The sequence below is a fragment of the Xyrauchen texanus genome, chromosome 12, assembly GCF_025860055.1.
Source record: "Xyrauchen texanus isolate HMW12.3.18 chromosome 12, RBS_HiC_50CHRs, whole genome shotgun sequence".
Taxonomy (NCBI): domain Eukaryota; kingdom Metazoa; phylum Chordata; class Actinopteri; order Cypriniformes; family Catostomidae; genus Xyrauchen; species Xyrauchen texanus.
In genome coordinates this window covers 28,012,812-28,036,649 of record NC_068287.1, presented here as the reverse complement: position 1 = coordinate 28,036,649, position 23,838 = coordinate 28,012,812, and positions in this window count along the sequence as shown.

The window sequence follows — 23,838 nt, the reverse complement described above, 5'->3', positions numbered from 1 at the left end:
TCAGATCTGTATCAATCCCACAATCTCCTATGCGAGCCTGATACCCAGCTCCCATAGAGAATTAATTGAAAGCCCCATTCTCTTACTTAGCAGTGGATAAATACCGTATGTCCAACACATGTTTTGTCCTGCACATGTTTTTTGTGTCCTGACTGTGCCGTTTCTCACCCTGTGCAGATGTGTCCCAGTTTGCCCACCTTTAAGTACAGGATTAGCGGATCAATATGAGACCAGATGTGCTATCTCAAGTCAGTGTTTGATACTTTGAATTGAACTTTCTATTGCAACTCTATTAGAGAAGTCGGAGCGTATATATATATATATATATATATATATATATATATATATATATATATATATATATATATATACATACAAGTCAGCAACAACATTAAAACCACCTGCCTAATATTGTGTAGGTCCCCCTCGTACCGCGTGATTTTATGCACTGCGCTGCTGCCACGCCATTGGCTGATTAGATAATCTCATGGTTGATTGTTGGTGCCAGACGGGCTGGTTTGAGTATTTCTGTTACTGCTAATTTCCTGGGATTTTCACACTCAACAGTCTCCAGAGTTTACTCAGAATGGAGCAAAAAAACAAAACAAAAAAAAAATCCAGTGAGGGGCAGTTCTGCAGACAGTAACGCCTTGTTGATGAGAGAGTTCAAGAGAGAATTGACAGACTGGTTCGAGTTGACAAAGTCTATGGTAACTCAGATAACCACTCTGTACAATTGTGGTGAGAAGAATAGCATCTCAGAATGGACCAACACAATATTAGGCAGGTGGTTTTAGTGTTGTGGCTGATCGGTGTGTATATATATATATATAGTAGCCCCTTGGTATTCTCATTTGCAGTAGTTGTTTTGTTTTTGGCCTTTGGCCAACCTAAAGCCATTGCTCCAATTTATTCTAGTATTTTAGTACATTTAAAACTACTCTATAACCCGTGTTATCTCTCTTTGGTCTGATGGCTGGGGCGGGAATCCACAAAAAAAGTAGTTTCACGTGATTACCCCCTAGAAGGGGCATAATACACATCAAGAGAGGACAGAGGTTGAAGAGGAGAGAGAATGTCTGTTACAGAGATTAGGAACAAGCAGGAACTGAGCAAAGTTCAGACAATCATCTTGTCCAAAACTGAAGTTGACCAAATGATAGATAAGTCATGGATCAACTATCGATGCTATGTCACCAAGCCAACCAAGAGCCACATCCCACGGCAACATGAGTCACATACAACACACCACAAATAAAAACAGTGAGTTCAGACAAGAAAGAAAGATAGATGCACCATTTCCACCCAATCTAGAACCATTTTGCATGTTTCAACTGTAGATAAAACAGTTCAGTGCCAGAAAATCCACACTGGCCACTAAAACCTGCAACATAAGAGGTCAAGGGATGGGATAACATCAGCACCAACAGAAACTGTAACTCAGTCTAGCAAGAGGGATGTAAAACAAAACTAGATTGCACAAAAGTAGATCGTTTACATTACAGTCAACGAGCCTATCCATACTGGAAACGCTTGATGCAGTGATGTGACCTGCACGCAGTTGACGGACAGCCTGACGGACAGTCTTAAAAGTCTTGTGAGTGATCATTGTGTAGTTTGATTAAATATGATTATGTATAAATATTAAATAAAAAAAAATATCTCCATCTACCTGGATGAGGGAGGGGACAAGGGGAGGGGAAAAAAAATAATGTGGCACCTACACGCTGTAACGGTGATCGTGCCAAATTAATAAAACATTTAAAAAAAGAGAGAGGGAAAAGTACAACACGGAGCAGCAGTGGGAGAAAGAGAGAGATAGAGGAGAGAGAGAGAGAGAGAGAGAAAAAACACTTAATTGCCGGTTCTCTGATATGCCGTAGCTTGGTCCTCGGTCACTCCTCCACCCTCTACTGGTCATCATAGGTGGAAATCGCGGGGGGGTCGGGGGTCAGGACCCCCATATCTGAGGGTTGTCCCCCCCCTAAAATATCATTAAAATATGTGTATTTTAAATAATATAATGATATATTCTTAAAATAATTGTTTAAGAAATAAAATAATACAAATGCAAATGGGGCAACAACAAAAAAACCCTTGGTGTCCCTTTCAAAAATTGCTCTTGAGAATTGTTATGTTTGAAATGAGATGAATTTGAGATGAAATTTTCGCCCCTGGTGGTCATGATAATGAAACCCTGTAATTGCATTATTGGGTATATCACTCTAAAATCGTGTAAACATGTATAAAGTTTTCATCCTGTGGCTATACTTTTGAAACAATTAGTATTTTAGCATTCATGGATCGGCCCCATTCACTTCCAATGTAGATGTCTTTCTGTGTTTCATAATAAACAAGGAGTGAGTCAGAATTATTTTCTGTTGTAATTAAAATTATGCCACAAATGCTGTTGACTGAGCTAAATGTGTATTGAACCCTAAACACTCCTTTAAAATAAATAATATTACAAATTACAAAATACTAAAACCACTAAAAAATTCAGGCTTATAACTACATATACAATGACAGTTCCTGAAACTACTGGAATTCTAAAATTAATGATTAATTAAAATCTATTAACTCAACTACAGTAGTTTCCAGGGGCCTTTGAATATTGACTCGTAGATGGACAAATGGGGACCTTGAAGTCAAAAAGGTTGAGAACCACTGATTTACATCTTCCTTTGACTCTCAAGTCAGTGTAAAAGCAGGGTCGGTTCTAATTAAAAAATAAACTGGGCAGAATCAGATCCCCTGGTCACGCACTAGCACAATGTAAGTGGAAAATGACTGTGAAAGAGGATTTAACTGTCGAAATGTGTGGTTCAAATAGGAAGGGGAAAGAAATGAAGTGAATCTGCCCCAGTTAGGGGCAGCTCTCAAAGGTGGATCCAGCACCCTGCCTCCTCTCCTCTGTGCCCTTCTCCTTACCTCCCTCACTCCATTCCATCTATGCCCCAACCTCGGCTCCCACTTCTTCCCCCTCAGGCTATCTGCCTTTTCATGCATCTAGGCCAGATGCACATGGCACAACTCTTCAAACACACGACAACCGGAATAGCAGCACCAGGAAACTGGGAGATGGAGGAAAGCACATCGGGAGTAATGGAGTTGAAAAAAAGTTGGAACTCTTGAAGTCCCCAGCAGCATGGCAGAGTTTGAAACTGTCAGGCTTAGCAGAGGGGAAAGTCTACCTTTCTTGTGGTCATGTGTTTAATTGATGACACAGATTTCAGACACTTTCCCAGAATCATCGCAACTAAATGATTCTCTTATCAAAACAGAACATTGTTTCTTTCTGGATCCCTCCTCCTGTTTCTTTCTCTCATTTGATCTGTTCTTTCTGTGTCTCTTGTGCTTGCCTCCTTCCCCGGGCCCCTTAAAAACATCTCTCAATCATCCTCTCTGAAAGCTAGTGACAAGCCAGAGCAGAGAGAGCAAAAATTTCTAAGAGTAGAGGAATCAGAACCAAATTGTCTCTCTTTCTCTTTTCTCTCTGTATATCCCTCAATCGAACATTGTGGTGAGCCCTCAGTCTCCAGAGAAAGTTTAATAAAGGCAACAGTTACAGAGGCGTTTCACTCTGTCTGGCAGACTGTGTCTTGGAGTTTAACACATGTAATCTGACACGTGCACCCCAAACATCCCTGAAGAAAGAGAAAAAGAGACAGATGAGGTCTGTAAAGGGATAAAGGATGAGAAGATATGGAGATGGAGATGTGCTTCATGCACTTGATTCTGATTATGTTAAAGTACATACTTGTGAGTATATTATTAATGTGTACACCAATATTGGGTGTCATGATACCACAGACTACTAAGTAGCGAGTTGTGGTAGCATAGTGGTCTAAAGCACATAACTGTTAATCAGAAGGTCGCTGGTTCGATCTCCGCAGCCACCACCATTGTGTCCTTGAGCAAGGCACTTAACTCCAGGTTGCTCCAGGGGGATTGTCCCTATAATAAGTGCACTGTAAGTCGCTTTGGATAAAAGCATCTGCCAAATGCATAAATGTAAATGTAGCACACTGTTTATTTTTAAACTATTAGTATTTTGTTTTTTATTTAGGAATAATTCTTTTTTTCTGTTTCTCTGTTTGCATGTAGAGGAAATAAATAATATTTACATTTTCTTTAGAGCTGCTTTCCAACAACTGGTATTGTAAAAAAAAAAGTGCTATAAAATTTTCTCTCTTCTGTGGAACACAAAGAGGTCCAAGCTGCACTCAATAACGTTTTTTCCACTATCGGGCGAGTGCGAGCCAATGCTATCAACTGGCCAGCCGATTAACTATTTAGTCCTTTTGGTGAATTACCCCTGCAGAATCCTAAAACTTTATTTCCAGGTTTAAGTTATATTTTGAGAAGACTATTTTAACCCCACAATGTCAGTTTATGTTGTCTCTTTTAATCGTTTAATGTCATTTTGAGTGTGACCATGGTTTAATGCACCCTGCACCTGTATGCTGGGTTGGAAATCTCAAGTGCACCTGTATGCTGGGTTGGAAATCTCAAGTGCACCTGTATGCTGGGTTGGAAATCTCAAGTGTACCTGTAAACTGGGTTGGAAATCTCAAGTGTACCTGTATGCTGGGTTGGAAATCTCAAGTGCACCTGTATGCTGGGTTGGAAATCTCAAGTGTACCTGTAAACTGGGTTGGAAATCTCAAGTGTACCTGTATGCTGGGTTGGAAATCTCAAGTGCACCTGTATGCTGGGTTAGAAATCTCAAGTGCACCTGTATGCTGGGATGGAAATCTCAAGTGCACCTGTATGCTGGGATGGAAATCTCAAGTGCACCTGTATGCTGGGTTGGATATCTCAAGTGCACCTGTATGCTGGGTTGGAAATCTCAAGTGCACCTGTATGCTGGGTTAGAAATCTCAAGTGCACCTGTATGCTGGGATGGAAATCTCAAGTGCACCTGTATGCTGGGATGGAAATCTCAAGTGCACCTGTATGCTGGGTTGGAAATCTCAAGTGTACCTGTATGCTGGGTTGGAAATATCAAGTGTACCTGTATGCTGGGTTGGAAATCTCAAGTGCACCTGTATGCTGGGTTGGAAATCTCAAGTGCACCTGTATACTGGGTTGGAAATCTCAAGTGCACCTGTAATCTGGGTTGGAAATCTCAAGTGCACCTGTATGCTGGGTTGGAAATCTCAAGTGCACCTGTATGCTGGGTTGGAAATCTCAAGTGCACCTGTATGCTGGCTTGGAAATCTCAAGTGCACCTGTATGCTGGGTTGGAAATCTCAAGTGCACCTGTATGCTGGGTTGGAAATCTCAAGTGCACCTGTATGCTGGGTTGGAAATCTCAAGTGTACCTGTATGCTGGGTTGGAAATCTCAAGTGTACCTGTATGCTGGGTTAGAAATCTCAAGTGTACCTGTATGCTGGGTTGGAAATCTCAAGTGCACCTGTATGCTGGGATGGAAATCTCAAGTGCACCTGTATGCTGGGATGGAAATCTCAAGTGCACCTGTATGCTTGGTTGGAAATATCAAGTGTACCTGTATGCTGGGTTGGAAATCTCAAGTCATCAGTGGGTGCGTTTACTTGCACGATTAACAGAAAATTAAGCACTGCCGTCTCGTGATGCGCAAATAGCTTGCACGCACTGCAGGAGACTGTTGGCTATACTCAGTACTGCCGCTCCCTATAAGCAGACTATGCAGCCTGCATAGGGCACCAAGAGGGGGCACCATCTTACATTAGGAGGGCACCAGAAAGTCCACCTTAAACGCACGTTGTATGTTATTCAAGGACCCGAAAACAGTTGTGGAACACAGACAATCACTTCACACTCATATCACGCGAACCACTCATGCATACTACTTAGGAGGGATAGTATGCAAATTTTGGAGGCAGTCCCTGTTTATATTCCTTTCTTTTACTTTTTATTTTTAATTATGTAGGTGCACTATGAGAAGAGAGTGTGCCTGGTGTTTGCGCATATAGTGTTAATATGAAGTGTTTATGTAAAAATAGCAGAAAATATGGGTTATGTCCTGGGAGGGGTCCTTCTCTCAGACTAGATGGACAAGCTCTCAGCTGTCAGTCTGTTTCTCTTTGCTCTGAAGTTAACATTTTTGCAGGGAAGAACAGCTAGTAGTGTTTCCTCAAATTTCCAACTGTCACAGGCATAACAAACAGACAACACACCAGTGTGCCACAAAACTACACATTAAACACACCAGAAACCAATACTGATGTCACTATCTGGTACCATAATGGACATCTACTATATATCATCACAACACATATTACACAGCCTAAATTTAAAGAACCTTGTAGCAGCAAGGGTTAAACAAAATTTTAGGACTATCAGTATTCTTCTTTCAAGCAGTGTTTCTTCTTTTTTCTGTCTTTATTTTCGGCAAAGACATCTGTCTAAGACAAGGTTTGGCTTCGCTGGAGACCTGGCGCCTGCTCACTCACTCGGCAACCATTGCCATGGAAAGGAGCCAAAATGGGGCTGATAAGAGCTGAATGAGAAAGCTGATGTTCCAGCAGGGTCTTCTTGAGGGAGTGGTCTCTGGGACCACTCTCGTCACAAACATTAGGCTCTTTGAATGCATGACACAACCCAAAAGCGGAGGAGATAGGAATGGAAAAGAAAGAGAGAGCTAGCAAGTGTCAGGCAAAGGGAAAACAGTGAGTATTTGTGAAATGAGAGACAGAGTTGTGGGAGGAACAATGTCAGAGAAAGGGAACAATGCAAAAAGAAATCGCTAACAGCAAAGATGTTGTCAATATGCTCCTTCAAATCAACATTCAAGTAAAGAAAATTATTTAATAAAGAGAAAAACTAATTTTTTTGATTTGTTTGTTTGTTTGTTTATCTTATTACACTAACAAAATGTTTTGATTCCAGCAGAGATAGTTTGACAGATATGTCATAATCTGTCTGTCATCGTAACTGAAATCAGTGTTTGACAACTAGGGCATCTACATGTGTCTAGCCTTCAGGAAAGAGTAGATGATTTATTATCATGCTATGCAGTCCAGACAAACCTTTTTGCACAGAAATCACAGAAAAATCACAGAAAAATGTTTATTCTCTCATTACTTAGTCACTCTCATGCCATCCCAGATGTGTATATCTCTCTTTCTTCTGTTAAACAAACAATGATTTTTAGAAAGATATTTCAGCTCTGTAGGTCCTCACAATGCAAGTGAATCGGTACCTACATTTTGAAGCTCCAAAAGCATATAAAGCCAGCAAAGACTCCTTTGGTTAAATAAATGTCTTCAGAAGCGACATGATAGATGCAGGTGAGAAACAGATCAATATTTCCTAAGTCCTTTTTTTACTATCAAATTCCACTTTCACATTTTTTTGTTTTGTTTTTGTGGTTATTCTCATTCTTCATGCATATCACCACCTACTGGGCAATTTGTAGTAAAAAGGGTCTTAAATGTTTATCTGTGTCTCACCCACACCTATAATATCACTTCTATGGATTTACCCACTGGAGTCCCATTCCCATACACTTGCATTGTATGGACCTATAGATCTGACATGTTCTTCTAAAAATCTTAATTTGTGTTCAGCAGAAGAATAAAAGTCATACACATCTGGGATGGCATGAGGGTGCGTTAATGATGAGAGAATTTAAATTTTAGGTTGAACTATCCCTTTAATAAGGCTCTATGTTAAAGAAGGAGGCCACTTATAATGTTAGCAGTTTTTAATACACATTTACATGTCGAAACATCCGCTGCAGGGGTGCTGTCATGTCAATTATTGCTTTCAACAGCCTACACCCTTCAGTAAGAGACTCTTTGCAATGTATAATTTCATTATATTTTGACAGAATCATAAAACAATCAGCACTGAAATGCACCACATCAGAATGATGAATTATCATATTTGTTGAAAATATACTTCAGCCACTCATTTCAAGATTAAGTCCCTACAGCAAAAGGTTTGATAAACTTTCCCTGATTTTACTCATAGTTTTGTGATGTTGGAAATAACAGTATCTTGTTTTCTCCTCATTACATCATCATGACTGGGTGAGCCAAGTTTCTACAATCCAAAGTTTTCATAGTACATCAGGCTATTTTATCTCACAATATTAAAGAAAATGTTATTCCTCATATGACCCATTTAAAGCATGCTGAATTTTAACTTAAATATTTCTTAGGCCTATTTCATACTCATGATAAAGTAAAGTGTGAAATGCAAACAGTAGACAGAGGAATGAAATATGGAGATAAACTGATAGATTCAGCTATATCAGTGTTTCCCAACCACTGTGCCATGACACACTAGTGTGCCATGAAAGATTGTCTGGTGTGCCATCAAATTATCAAATTCCACAAAATAAAGAAATGCATGAAAAAAAAATTATTTCAGGGATCTAAACTGCTCACCTTTTGGAGAAATTCGCCATTTTGAAACCATAATCGGTCACTTTTGTGATTGTAAAGAGCAATGATTAATGTGCAAAAGTGAGTGATATTTATATGCATTAAGGGTCTTTCACATGACTCGCATCAGCGCTGCAGAAACATTGAAGTCTATGAAGTGACGTCACTTTACACCAAAGTGTTTTTCACACACGTTTTTGCTTCACCAATAATGTATTTGAGAGTACTAAGCAACAAAAAATATTTAAAAACTGTCCAAATTTGTGAAGAGATATTGAATGTCTCATTTCTTTTAATTAAATATTACCTTAATGTTTGCAAATATCAGAGACCCCAGTAATTTAACTAATTTAAATTCACCAAGAAAACACTTCGACCTAAAAATAAACAAGTCCTTTTATTATTTTCTGCTATCAAAACAACTACAAGCTTTTTTCTCTGTTCCAAATCAATTTTTTCAGTGTTTTTTTGTGCACGCCTCCAGCTTTTTTATGGCAAACTCGTAAAATCGCCCCTCTGTGACGCTTTCTCCAACTCTTGTCATGTGGAGTGCAATGCAGTGCTTGACGCTGAGTTCAGCCTCCAGAACCAAATTAAAACTGCCACGAAAAGTCGTCTGTCCGAGGCAAAGACACAAAAGCTAATGTAATTGCCTCCGCATCAGTCTCCCTTGATGTGTTTGATTACACACAGGCGAGCATCCAGTTAATGTCGAAGCAGATGTGTTTTGTTCATATTTTAATCTGTATTTGTTTTTTATAATATTGCGTTGTTCATATTTGAATCGTATTTGTTTTTTATAATATTGCGTTGTTCATATTTTAGTGGCCTCTGCTGTCACTGCGGGGGAAAAAACATTCATCTGCTTCGTGTGGTGTCTCTGTTGTTCATCTGAAAATGTGAACGAAAATAAAAGCTATTAAATGTCTTATCATTAAAATCTGAAAATTAAAATGACTGGTAATAATAGATTGTGACAGAATTTTTACGACCCTGTCCGGCTAAATGATGGACAATGAGAAAGTCTAACGCAATGTGATTTCTTTTTTATTTAAAATTTTTCTTTTGCTATTGTCGAATTTCAAACATTACAAGTAAACACGCTAATAAGACGGACAGAAAATATGGACAAGTTCTTGAAAAGGAAAAATATTGACGATGTTTAGCCTGTGTGGGATAGTGGAGTGCCATATAATTTTTAAAAAGTGTAAAAAGTAAAAAGTGTACCATGGAAGAAAAAAGGTTGGGAAACACTGAGCTAAATAAACAACAGAGTCAGAGTCTTCCACGAATCTCCCAGACCCTTACACTTATCTGAGGAGGGTGATCACACCTGCATATTCCTTTCTTTGTTCTGTGAGGGTCTTGATATGGCTCCATCAGATGTAGATTCCTCACAGGCCCCCGAACTCAAATGCCTGTCTGAAAACCTTCCTCTTGTTGATGGGAGTTTCACAGAACTGGCGGCTGGCAAGGGATAAATACACATAAGTCTGAGAGAACCACATTCACATTGAAGTATGTGAGTAAACAAGACAGTCAAATTCTCAGGACTCCTCGCTTACACAGACACACACCAACCACACCATAAAGTGTCACAAAAATATAGGTTAAATAAGATGAAAGTCAAAATCCTTAAAAACAGCTCACTAATACATGAGCGAATCTACACCCACACTAGTGGTGCCTTAGGCAACCACATAGTTCACCTGCCTAGAAACGGCCCTGTTAGGGTGTTGGTGGCCAAGGCATTGCTTTGTGGTTGCTAGAGTTTTCTGGGTAGTTGCTTACTGGTTCAGGTCAAAAGACCCCACTCCAAAGCCTTTGTTATATTCCTATGCACCATGCTGCTGAAGTAATAAGGTAAAGTGGGGGCACACATGATCGCCTCAGAGGAGGGGAAAGGCACTAGGTGCAAGCGGTACACCCGGTCAGTTGTTCCGTGTTACCGTGTTCTACCGGCTCGGATCTGAGGAAACATGGGACGAGACCGACTCAACCCTGAGATTGTAAAATGTCGTAAAGGTATTGGGTGTTGCCCGGCCCGCTGCTCTACATATGTCTGTGTAACGGACAGGCGAGAACTGGCTTTTCAATATAAATAATAGTTTTAATGATAAACTTAAAAGACAACATAAACACACATGACGGACATGTCCGCTAACGATCTCTCTCTCCCGCACGATCTTCCTCAGTCGACCTTTAAACCTCAGAGGCTTGATTAGCCTAATACGGGACCGGGTGTGTAGAATCACGACCCGGCCCCTCCCTCCGCCCTGCCACAGTCTGCTAGGGAGTTGCCGTTGGCCAGTGCCCACGAGGATGCCACACTTCTTGTCGAGTGGGCACGTAGCCCGGTCGCGGTCTTAGGACAACATGAGTGTCGACAGACTGAACTCCAGGCAGGTGTTGCTGACAGAGAACGCTTGCAGGTCCCCAACCCTCTTGATGGAAGCGAGCGCGATCAGGAGGGCTGTCTTCAAGGAGAGGGCTTTGAGCTCGACTGATTCTAGCAGCTCAAAGGGGGGTCTCTGAAGGCCAGAGAGGACCACTGAAAGATCCCAGGCGGGGAACAGACTTGGCCGGGGAGGGTTCAACCACCAGGTGCCTCTAAGGAACTCTCCAGGAGCCAGCGGCTGCATGCCCATTGCATACGGCGCCCCAACCCAGTTTGGAGGTGTCTGTGGTGACCAGAACGTGTCAGGACACCTGCTGTAGGGGGACTCCTGTCCGCAGAAAACAGATATCCTGCGGGGCGCTCGACGCTGTGGCTGAGAGCAGGGCCCAGGTTGGGGCAGAGCTGCCTGTTGTCTGAAGCCGCAGGACGACCCCCTCGGTGAGCAGACGGAGCACAGCCCGCGATGCTGCAGCAGCAGGGCATGATGTGGGAAATGTGGGAAAATCTGTTTCTTCACCATGAGGGCCATAGCAGGGCGGAGGCAGCCTGTCCAGCTACGCTGTAGGCTTTGGAGGTTAGTGATGACGTCATCCAACATGCCAACATGTGGGGGGGTATTGTGAGCGGCGCCCGGACCCGAGCAACCAATCGTCTTGGTGTGAAGGTTTTAGGGAGGATGGAGGATTCCAGTCCAACCCCACGCTGATGGCGGCCTGGGCTAGCATCTTGGCCATCTGGGCGTCAGACAGGGTGTGCCGACCCGAAGGCGGCACTCCAGTCTAGTCTTCCGCGTCAGACGTCATAACACTCTCCGATGCAGCGGCGAACTCATCATCCAGCTTGCAGCACCCGGACCCGAGCAACCAATCGTCTTGCTGTGAAGGTTTTGGGGAGGATGGAGGATTAGAGTCCAACCCCACGCTGACGGCGGCCCGGGCAAGCATGTTGGCCATCTGGGCATCACCCTCAGACTGGGCGTGCCGACCCGAAGGGATCTCAATTCCGTGGGAAGAAGGAGCGAAGCGGGGGATGGCTGGAGTGGCATTCTTCTTTAAGAAGGAAAGCTGCAACCGCAACATTGCCATGGTGAGGTTCTCACAGTGAGAACACGAACCATCCACAAATGCTGCCTCGGTGTGGTTGCTGCCCAGACACATGAGGCAGTGTCTGTGACCATCAGGAGCAGAGAGAAATCGACCGCATCCAGGAACTACACAGGGACGGAAAGGCATCTTTATAAAGACGCGTCCTGAAAAGGACGTTCAATGCCGCTGTGTATTGCTCTTTTAGAGAAAATAAACTCTTTTAAGAAATATTATCTTTTTGAAGCGCTGTCGAAGCGCCCAGGGGCAAAGCTGCACTGCCGTGCAGAGAAAAAGCCACTGATATGCGCCGTAGATCCAACAGCATACCCTCTATAGCAGGGGTGACCAACCCTTCCTTCCTTCAGAGTTTAGCTCCAACACACCTGCTGTTATGAATGCGGACGGAGGCAGACAAGGGATGAGGAGCCAAATGCGGGTTTATTGACACAAATGAAAACCAACAGACATGAACAAACAAAACTACCATGATGGGCAAAATGAAAACAAAACACGAAAACACAGGAACTGGGAATACGGGGACACAGGCATGGGAGCGAACATCAACAACATTCAACGAATGACAAGGTAATGGAGGAACGGGCAGGGTTTATATACACACAAGGGCAGGATGACCAACGATAAACAGGTGCGAACAATGACACAATGGAACATGGTGACGGTGACACGGAACACGCGGAACAGACAACCAGGGATCGTGACATAACCCCCCCTCAAAGGATCGGATTCCAGATGATCCAAAACAAAACATACAAAAAACAAAACAGAATCGTCCAAGGAATGAGGGGGGGACTGGCAGACCACGGAGAGCACACGGGGACACCAGACAATCCAAGGGGGGACAAGGGTGCAGATAGGCAGACCAAGGGGGCACAGAGGGCAGACGGGCAGTCCAAGGGGACACAAGGGGCAGACAGACAGTCCAAGGGGGCACAGAGGGCAGGCGAGCAGTCCACGGGGGCACAAGGGGCAGACAGACAGTCCAAGGGGGCACAGAGGGCAGGCGAGCAGTCCACGGGGGCACAAGGGGCAGACAGACAGTCCAAGGGGAGCACAAGATGGGGACTGGGTCAGGTGGCCTGGGAGCTGGCCACAGGACAGGGACAGGTTCAGGGGGCCTGGGAGGTGGCCAAAGGACAGGGACAGGTTCAGGAGGCCTGGGAGCTGGCCACAGGACAGGGACAGGTTCAGGGGGCCTGGGAGGCGGCCCAAGGACAGGGACAGGTTCAGGAGGCCTGGGAGCTGGCCACAGGGCAAGGACAGGTTCAGGAGGCCTGGAAGGTGGCCACAGGGCAAGGACAGGTTCAGGATGTATTTTACTTATTTATTTATTATACATTATGTATATTGGGCGCTAATGTGAATTCCTTCTTTGCTGGTTGGTTTTGTTGGTGAGTGTTGTTGTATGTTATGTGTTTTATGTTGAGCTTTGCTGCAAATTCAATTTCCCCTTGTGGGACAATAAAGGTACTTTGAACTTTGAACTTGAACTTTGAACTTTGAAGGAGGCCGAACCGTGGGAGGCGGAGCCGTTGCAGGTGGAGCCGTGGGAGGAGGCACCGTAGGAGGCTCTAGAGGCGGAGACCTGGAAGGCTCTGTAGGCGGAGCCGATGGAGGTGGCACCGTAGGAGGCTCTAGAGGCGGAGCCGATGGAGGTGGTGCCGTAGGAGGCTCTAGAGGCGGAGCCGATGGAGGTGGCGCCGTAGGAGGCTCTAGAGGCGGAGGTCTGGAAGGTTCGGGAGGCGGAGCCGAGGGCGGCTCAGGAGGCGGAGCCGAGGAAGGTGGCGCCGTAGGAGGCTTTAGGGGCGGAGACCTGGAAGGCTCTGGAGGCGGAGCCGAGGGAGGTGGCGCCATGGGAGGTTTCAGAGACGAAGACCTGGTAGGCTCTGGAGTCTCTGGGGCAGAGCCGTAGGAGGCTCGGGAGGTGGAGCCGTAGGAGGCTCAGGAGGCGGAGCCGTAGGAGGCTTGGGAGGAGGAGCCGAAGGAGGCTCTGGGGGCGGAGCCGTAGGAGGCGGAGTCGTAGGAGGCTCGGGAGGCGGAGCCGTGGGAGACTCAGGAGGCTCTGGAGCCGTAGAAGGCCCGGAAGGCGAAGCTCTGGAATGCTCGGGAGGCTCGGAAGGTGGAGCTCTAGGGAGCTCGGAAGGCGGAGCTCTGGAAAGCTCGGAAGGCGGAGCTCTGGAAAGCTCGGAAGGCTCGGAAGGCGGAGCTCTGGAAGGCTCGGAAGGCGGAGCTCTGGAAAGCTCGGAAGGCGTAGCTCTGGAAAGCTCGGAAGGCGTAGCTCTGGAAAGCTTTGAAGGCGTGAACTGGGGAGCGGAAGCCTTTCTCCTCCTCCTCCTCCGGGCGGACGAAGCTGGCAGCATTGGCTCCTTGACCAAGGCAGGCATGAAGGTTGGCTCGCTGGCAGACGTGAAGGGACGAACCACGGGCGAATGGAGGAACGGGCAGGGTTTATATACACACAAGGGCAGGATGATTACCAACGATAAACAGGTGCGAACAATGACACAATGGAACATGGTGACGGTGACACAGAACACGCGGAACAGACATCCAGGGATCGTGACACCTGCCTGTCATTTTCAAGTAATCCTAAAGACCATGATAAGCTAGTTCAGGTGTGTTTGATTAGAGTTGGATCTAAAATCTGCAGGAAGGTAGCTCTCCAGGAGCAGGGTTGGTCACCCCTGCTCTATAGAGATGAGTGGAACAGTAAGTGACTGCAGATCGCTAATCACACAACCGTTCGGCTCCGAAGAAAAAATCAGAATGGCACATGCATGATTCCCTCCCTTTATACCGTATATCCGGGGGAAGGATATGTAAATTCTGTCTGGCAATTTCTCATTGGCCTTTTCTCAAGTTCAGAGATGCGCGAGGCTCTCAAGAGAGACCCCAAGTGTCGCTTCTTTGACACAACGTCGAAGTGAGCAACAGACGGGGAATGAAAATTCTCTCATCATTTACTCACCTTCATGCCATCCCAGATGTGTATGACTTTCTTTCATCTGCTGAATACAAACAAAGATTTTTAGAAGAGTATTTTAGGTCTGTTGGTCCATACAATGCAAGTGAATGTCCAAAGGTCCAAAAAGCAGATAAATACAGCATAAAAGTAATCCATAAACAGGGTTGGGGAGTAACGGAATAGATGTAATGAGATCATATATTTAAAATACAAAATATAAGTAACTGTATTCCACTACAGTTGCAATTTAAATAATTGTATACAGTTACATTCCAAAAGTATTTTGATAACAGAAAAGATTACTTTGCATTATATTTTCATTTGTTTCATTTAATATTTAGTCCTTTCAGATGGAAAACATTTATACATATAAATTATGAGATCCAAAGAGCATTTGAACAGTGGTGAAACACTTTCTCATGATGTGTTACATTCATACGAGCAGACAGAGAAATAAGTTTGAAGCAGAAAAATTAATTGTCAGCTTTACGCTAAGCTAAAATGCTATTTCTAGCCATTTTACATACACATGTTACCATGCACGATCATATTTATTATCAAGAAAATTCATGTTGGGTCATAATTTAATTTTTCTAGTAAGACCTTTGATATTAGATCAAAAATGGTATTCTTGATAATAATTTTTGTATTGTTTTCCTGTAAAAATATCTAAAAATCCTTAAAACAAGATCAATTTGATTAATCTTTTTTTTAGAAATGACACTGCATAAGATGTTTAGGTTTTCCAGAAAATTTATTTTAACGTGTATTTTATCTTACTGTACTGACAGAGTTTTTATAGTCAAAACAAGTGAAAATATCTACCAGTGCTAAAGAAGTAATCCAAAGTATTTAGAATACGTTACTGACCTTGAGTAATCTAACGGAATACGTTACAAATTACATTTTACAGCATGTATTCTGTAATCTGTAGTGGAATACATTTCAAAGGAAACCCTCCCAACCCTGTCCGTAAGACTCCAGTGATTAAATCCATACCTTCAAAAGTGATATTATAGATATGGGTAAGAAACAGATCAATATTTAAGTCCTTTTTTACTATAAAGCCCACCTTTCACTTTCAGACGTGCAAGTGAAACTAAACAGGTGCCACTAGTGGCCTTTAGATGTGAAAGTGAAAGTAGAGGTTTATAGTAAAAAATTACTTTAATATTGATCTTTTTCTCACCCACCTATTAAATCACTTCTGAAGATATGGATTTAACCACTGGAGTCTTATGGATTCATTTTGTTCTGCCTTTATGTGCTGTTTTGACATTCAAAGTTCTGGCCACCATTCACATCCATTGAAAGGACCAACAGAGCAGAAATGTTCTTCAAAAAATCTTCGTTTGTGCTCTGCTGAAGAAAGAAAGTCACAACTAAAATGGCATAAGGATGAGAAAATGATGAGAGAATTTGCATTTTTTAATGAACTATCCTTTTAATATTTAAGTTTACTTTAGGTAAATAGTTAGCTAGGAGATTATTCTATTAGATTGTGTCATATAGCAGATAGTGTAAAGTCTATTACAATAATATTTAGTGTAATAAAATAGTTTAAAAGAACCGTTCATTGCTGGTTTTATTTTGTTTATTTTCAGTATATTTTCCATCAAATGTACACCACATTTAAATAAATAAAAAACTTTGATTAATTTATTTCCATTGTCTCACAATGTTGCCTCCAAGCAACATTCCTAAAATAATTATATTGAATTAGAATTTGTTTTTGATTTTAGCAATGAGGTCCATTAGTTGCAAGAAAATCTATATAATGTTTTTTTTGACAATGATTTCATAATGCGTGCAACAGAGATTTTGATTATTGCTTGGGTCCCTCTTTCATTGTATCATGAGTTCATTGTATTAGTTTGAGTAGAGTAAACATACCTGTCCTAAAAACTACTCAAGAAAGAGTAAAAGAGTAGCTCATTTAAAAGTACTCATGAGTAGTGAGTATTGAGTACTGAGTTGCACAATCTATGCCTCAATTTAAAAATGTAGCACACATATCGTAATTTACATTCCCTTTTATGGCTGTTTGCCAGAAAGAATAAACAATATTGCTATTTTATAGGTGTTTGTGACTGACAACTTTTAAAATACATCACTTATCTATGATACTGTAAACACTACATAAATCTGATTTAAAAAAATAAACAAAAGGGTGACATGATTACAGAAATGAAAAGATCAAAAATATATTTTCAATATCATAATATATGAAACAATTACATTAAAATCAGTTTACTTAATGCTTAATTTAAATTGATAGTTCACACAAAAATTTTAATTATCTCATTATTTAGTCACCCTTATGCCATCCCGGATGTGTATGACTTTCTTTCATATTCAGAACACAAAATAAGATTTTTAGAAGAATATTTCAGCTCTTTTGGTCCATATAATGCAAGTGAATGGGTGTCAAAATTTTGAAGCTCCAAAAATCACATAAATCAGCATAAAAGTAACCTAATCCATGTGACTCCAGTGGTTAAATCCATGACTTCAGATAGGTTGTGTGAGAAACAGATCCATATTTAAGTCCATTTTTGCTAGAGGTTCTCCTCCCTGCTCAGTCAATCTCCACTTTAACTTTCACTTTCTTCTTCTTTTGTTTTTGGTGATATTCTTCATGCATATCGCCATCTACTGGGCAGGGAGAAGAAATGAATGCAATCTCTACATCAGGTTGTCGGTATTATAAAAACAAAACTAACAATATTATTAAAAATATTATTATTAAATGTATTAAATTACATTAATACTTTTAAAGCTCCTCAAGTTATTCAGCCAAAAGTAGTGTGGTTTTCTCATTTCCTTGTTGTTTGATTAATAGCCTTTAAATGACATAGTCTTCTAGACAGTGCTTAATTCGGTTACATGTACACTTCCAAAACGTGTTGCAACAACATACGTTCATTTTAGACCAAACCGACTGTGTTTACATTAATGCCTCATCAAGACGGGCATTGGTGGAATTATGAAGTGTATTTGATCATTTAGGCACAAATTAGTGAACAAACATTAGTGCCTGTCAATCAAACAGCACGCAGCTACAGTGTTTGTCTTGTTATCGCGATCGATGTAATGAACACCCCTGTTCTAGATGTAGATCATAGGCTACGTATAGAAAATTACTCAAAAGTTTATCATCGATATCACAGACATCTCTCTTTTTTTCAGATAAACATCAAGATTGTTTTATCGCCCAGCCCTATTGATAACATTGCCTTAATCTCTCACATCAATCCAATAATCTCAGTGATAAAAGTGATCTCAGGCGCCAAATCTGCAGCTGCCGTTCAAGATTTTTATGTGTGATTTGATTTGATGGGAGTCACCAGACTCTTCCTAGCCAATCATGTTGATAGATAAAAATAAAATCAGGACAGGGAAGTAGTGAACAAAGACAGTGGGAAAATAGTGCAGTAAAAGTACAGTTACAGCACTTAAAATGTACTCAAGTAAATGTAAATGTATAAAAAAAATTAATCTACCGTACTTAAAAAACTAAAATTCTTGGGAAAAGTAGTTAATTACAGTAAAGTGAGTATTTGTAGTTCGTTATTTTACACCCCTGATTGTAAGTCTACATTTCACTTATTTTATTGTTCATCGCAAAGTCATATCACAGGTAACTTTCACAAGTAACTTTCAAACTCAGAGACCTAGTAATATGACAGAGATATTCAGCAGGAGTCAGGTTTACGTCTGTGAGTGTCTAAAAGTGCTCAGGTGTTTGCGACTGATAAAGAGGTGTGAGGGTAAGGTCAAAGGTCAACAGGAGAGGGGATTGGGAAGAATGAGTGATGATGGGGTCGAGCAGGGCAGAGTGACAGAAGCTTCAAACAGAAAGAATGAGAGATGCGAAAAGAGAGGAGACAAATTAATCACTCTGATCTGACAAAGACAGAAGAGACCTCTTGAACGCAGCTTTTAGATAACGATAGCACACACATACACACACACTTCTGCCTCACCGTCCATCCATCCATCCATAGTTTTCAGATGGATGAGAGATGATTTCATATCATGAAATGATGACTCTTTCTGGTCTGCGGCCTTACGCAGTCTCAGCTCTCATTAGTATTGATCACAGAGTAAAACTGCAATGAAATGCACTGAATAACATGTCCTTATTTCAGCATTCTATTTTCTCCTCCCTCAAACATACTTTACCTCTTATTACACTAACACACACTCCAGATCTGGCAGTATTTCATATGATATGATATAAGCAGGAGGCCCCCAAGTGGTCAGACAGTGAGAGAAAAAAATATAGAAAGAAAATGAGAGGAGCCATAGGAGCAAAATAGAGGAGGAGAACTGAGAAAAGGGAAATGGAGAGAGGAATAAAATTATGAGATAAAGATAGAGATAGATAATATAATAGAATTTAATAGAAATACATAGGATTATCCCCAATTAAGAATTGTTATGCAGCTCTTGCCATACGGCAACAGTTCAGTGTCCATGACTGTTAATATCCAAAAAGGCCAAAATAACACTTGAACATGTTGCCTCAGCTTTGGATGCGTGAAGGCCAGATCCATGCATGCATGAACCAATGTTGTTTTAGAAATGATGACATTGACGCTCTATGTTTTTAGGCCAGGGAGGAATACAGTTTAAAGTGTTAATGTGGATGTGTGTGTATGTTGGTGGGTTTGGGTGGTTTATGAGAAAAAATTTTTAGGTTACAAACTGGTAATTACAAGGGTATTATGCTATAAATGTGGCTTATGAGGACACTTCTAGCGTGGGCATGAGTGCATGCGTGTTTGTGTCATGTTAACTGTCAGGGGAGGATTGGTGGGACATGATGTCCAGAAGGCTGTTGTCACATCGGAGAATGTGACAGAAGAGAAAAATGGCCTACAAGGAAGATGTGAAGCTATCCCACAAGACACAGCAGCACTCTCCAACTGCTGGTATCCTGTATGCCCTAACTCAATAGTTATCTTTCCCTCTGTCTTGGCAAGTCATTTCATCGTGTTCCTTCCATTCCTCTCCATCCATCCTTTTCTCCTTGCTTTATACATTCGCTAGAGGCCGGTCCATCTTGTCCTGCTTGACGTAATTTTAGCTTGTTGGCTCTGAGACTCAAAAAGGTCATCTTCCATGCTTATGAAACCAGTGATTACTAGAGGGATCACAGAGAGATGAAGAAAAAAGGACAAACGAGGAGGAAAAATAGTGTGTTTGCTCAGAACTTCATCCTATTGCTATTTAAATCCAACTCATATCAACCAATAGGAAATCAATGTATTGTGCTGGGCTCACCAATAGTAGTTGACGATCTAAAGCAAAACAGAAATGTGTGAACCCACACACACCTGAATGGGCACGGAATAGATATTTATGCCATGATAGCCATACTATGTTCACAAATTGTTTCATGCTTCCCATTAACCCTCATGTTATGTTGAGTTTGACTTCACTACATTTATTTTTGGAGTCCCAGTTCCCCTTTTAATTTATTTTAATAAGTTCCACTGACCAAATCAAAACCCAGTAGATAAATATATCCCTCTATTTAACCACAAGGTAGGCATGGATTTTCAGAAATTTGACTTGCATTCATTATTGTCACAGTATTTCTGTTTGGGGTCGATATCAACCTCGGAAATAACACACTGTAGAAAAATCCAATGAAAGAAATCCAAATACAACAACTGGCAGAGAATCTTAGCATGTAAAATGTTATTATGGGTATTCATATTTAAAAGCCGGGGTCTCTGAGACCTCAAACAAAAGTAATTTAAAAAAATTAATGGAGGACGGATGAAGCTTGTTATCAAGTTGAAATTTAGTTTATAATCGGTTTATACAATCAACATGATATGTCAAGGCTAAGCATATTTTTGAGCTATAAAAATTGCCTTTAGGTCTCTTAGACCCCAAACAGAACATGAGGGTTAAACCACAAACATTCTCATCATTTATACACCGATCAGCCACAACATTAAAACTGCCTAATATTGTGTAGGTCCCGCTCGTGCCCACAAAACAGCACCAACCCGTATTCTGAGATGACATTCTTCTCACCACAAGTGTACAGAGCATTTATCTGTGTTACTATGGACTTTGTCAGTTCTAATTAGTCTGGCCATTCTTTGTTGACATCTCTTGATGCAACAAGGCATTTCCATCCGCAGATCTGCCGCTCACTGGATGTTTTTTGTTTTTGGCAACATTCTGAGAAATTCTAGAGACTGTTGTGTGTGAAAATACCAGGAGATCAGCAGCTACAGAAATACTCAAACCAGCCCATCTGGCACCAACAATCATCCATGAGATTATCTAATCAGCCAATCATGTGGCAGTAGTGCATTGCATAAAGTCATGCAGATACTTCAGGGCTTCAGTTAATGTTCACATCAACCATCAGAATTTGATCTCAATGATTTGGACCGTGGCATGATTGTTGGTGCCAGATGGGCTGGTTTGAGTATTTCTGTAACTGCTGATCTCCTGGGATTTTCATGCACAACAGTCTCTAGAATTTACTCTGAACAGTGCCAAAAACAAAAAACATCCAGTGAGCAGCAGTTCTGTTTAGGTTTAGGATTATTCTAGGGCTAGGGTTGGGGCTTGAACTACTTTTTCATCAATTTATCATTCCTCTGATTTTAACAGTAGTTAAAGAGATAGTTTCAAATAAAATATAAAAATGAAAATAAAATGTATCTTGCTCAAACCCATATGACTTAATTTCCTTCGTGGAACACAAACGTAGATGTTCATACTATAAAAGTGAAAGGGGACTGAGGCTACCTTCTGTTTCACATCTCCTTTTGTGTTCCACAACATGTAAATGTAAATGATGACAGAATTGTTATCAGGATCTGTGGATCCAATAACACGTGGCTCCTACTTGGCAGTGTAGACAGTGCAGGTGGAAGATGTTCAGCTTGCTCGACATTTGCTGTTCATGTCTCACTGGTATTAAGAAGTGGGCGAAAGACACAGGTGTAGCACACTGCTTGCTTTGGTCTTAAGTGACTACAACTTCATTTATATAATTGTATACACCTGAATTACAGTCCACAACAACATTAACCGATGACTCAAAATGGCTTTTTACACAAACAATTAATTACTGGGAACAGATGTTTTTCTAAAACCTGCAGGCTCTTCATGTCTACACAACACTGCTTAATTCAAGCAAAACTATCTGTGTTGAGGAGGAGGGTGGGGCCGGGCTGTGAGGACACACACCTAGCCCTGAATCGGGCTAATCAGCTGGTAAGGGGCTAAAGACGAGCCGGAGGAACCAGTTAGGGACAGAGAGAGCCACATGCAGCCACTGTGTGTGTCTATGTCCTCCTCCTTGCCCACCTTTTACTGTTACATTATCCAATTTAAACATCAAAGGAACAGTCTTTTAATAGGGCTGTGTATCTATTTCATGATTTGATTCTATTTTGATTCACAAGCTCTAGGTTCGATTCAATATTGGTTCATGAGGGTATCTTACAGTTTTAATGTCCCATTTGTTTAGTACATATGAAACAAATTCTCTCTCAGCTAATGTGGTTAATTATACAGGGGACCTTCTCACTAGGTACATAACTAATTTTACTAATTTAATTTAATTAGTTTTTCATCATTTTGGTCACATTTTGGCTTTTAATTCAATGAACATATTAAAATAAAAAAAAAATATATTGTATTATTTCATAGATTATTTTGTTACATGAATTATTTTAATTATTTACAAGTATTGACATTGATTTGTTGAAAACATGCTCAAACTGGTACTGTCTCTATAAAAAAATGACATTTCTGTAAAGTGCATCTTTAAATGTTAACGGAAGAGGCTTTATCTCATCTTGAATGGATTTATCTCATCAGTGCCATGCATGATTTGAATTAAATGTTTATTTTTTTGTTGTTTTTGATCAACAACTGAGTGTGGAGAATAGAAAGTGTATAAAAAAATACATTATTCAATGACAAATGGGTCATGTCTCGTTTTTGGACATGCATTTCACAGGGAATAATTTTTGCTCTCAACACACAGTGAAAGAATCTTGTTGCTGAATACTCCACCACTACACTACACTACACAAGTACTGGTGAGTGAAAATGTAAACATTTACCAGCCAGTTGCCAAATACAAAAATTGTAGTCGCATATGCAAGTGATTGTGTAGAGATTGATATATCATTTAATGTCATAATTTACTCATCCTGTTCTTGATCAAAAGCAATATGACTCTCTTTCCTTTTTGGAACACAAAAGAGACATTTTAAAGAGTGTACTCATTTCTCTATTACATGTAATGACACTGAAAAGGGATTGGAGCATTCAAGCTTCAAAAAGTCAGCAAAAGCTCCTTAATCTTATCATAAAAGTGGTCCATATGACTCATGCACAACGGATTCTCAATGAATCGGATTCTCAATGAAGAAAGAAAGTGGGGTTTTGGAACAACCGGAAGGACAGTAAATTATTATCATTTATAGGTGTCCTATTCTTTTACACTTCAAATCTCTAAGTGGATTTGGTCCATAAAATAGCATGGCAAGGTTTGTACCAGCAATGGTGTATAAAGGACACAAGAAGAGACACAAGTTTAAATTAAGATCCATTCCCTGGCCACAGCAGTGTGAATGGAAGTTGATAGGTGACATGTTCAGAGGTCAGCTCCTATTAGCCAGGCCTGCCGCTACAGATAGAGAGAGATCAGAGCAGTGAGAGAGCAGGATCAAACTCATTCACCCAATGTCTCAAAGACTTTATCCCCACACTCTAACAGTAAACGGTAGTAGAGCGTGGCACCCTGCAGGATCTTAAAACCCTAAAGTTTAGTTCTCGTAGGGTGGCATACAGGGCAGCGGTAACATACTCTTATATTATCAGAATCAGAAACAGAATGAGCTTTATTGCCAAGTGGTCTCATGTACACAATATATATATATTTTTTTTTGGTGATAGGAGAAAAAAGTGCACAAAGAACATTACTGTGAGACACAGAATAT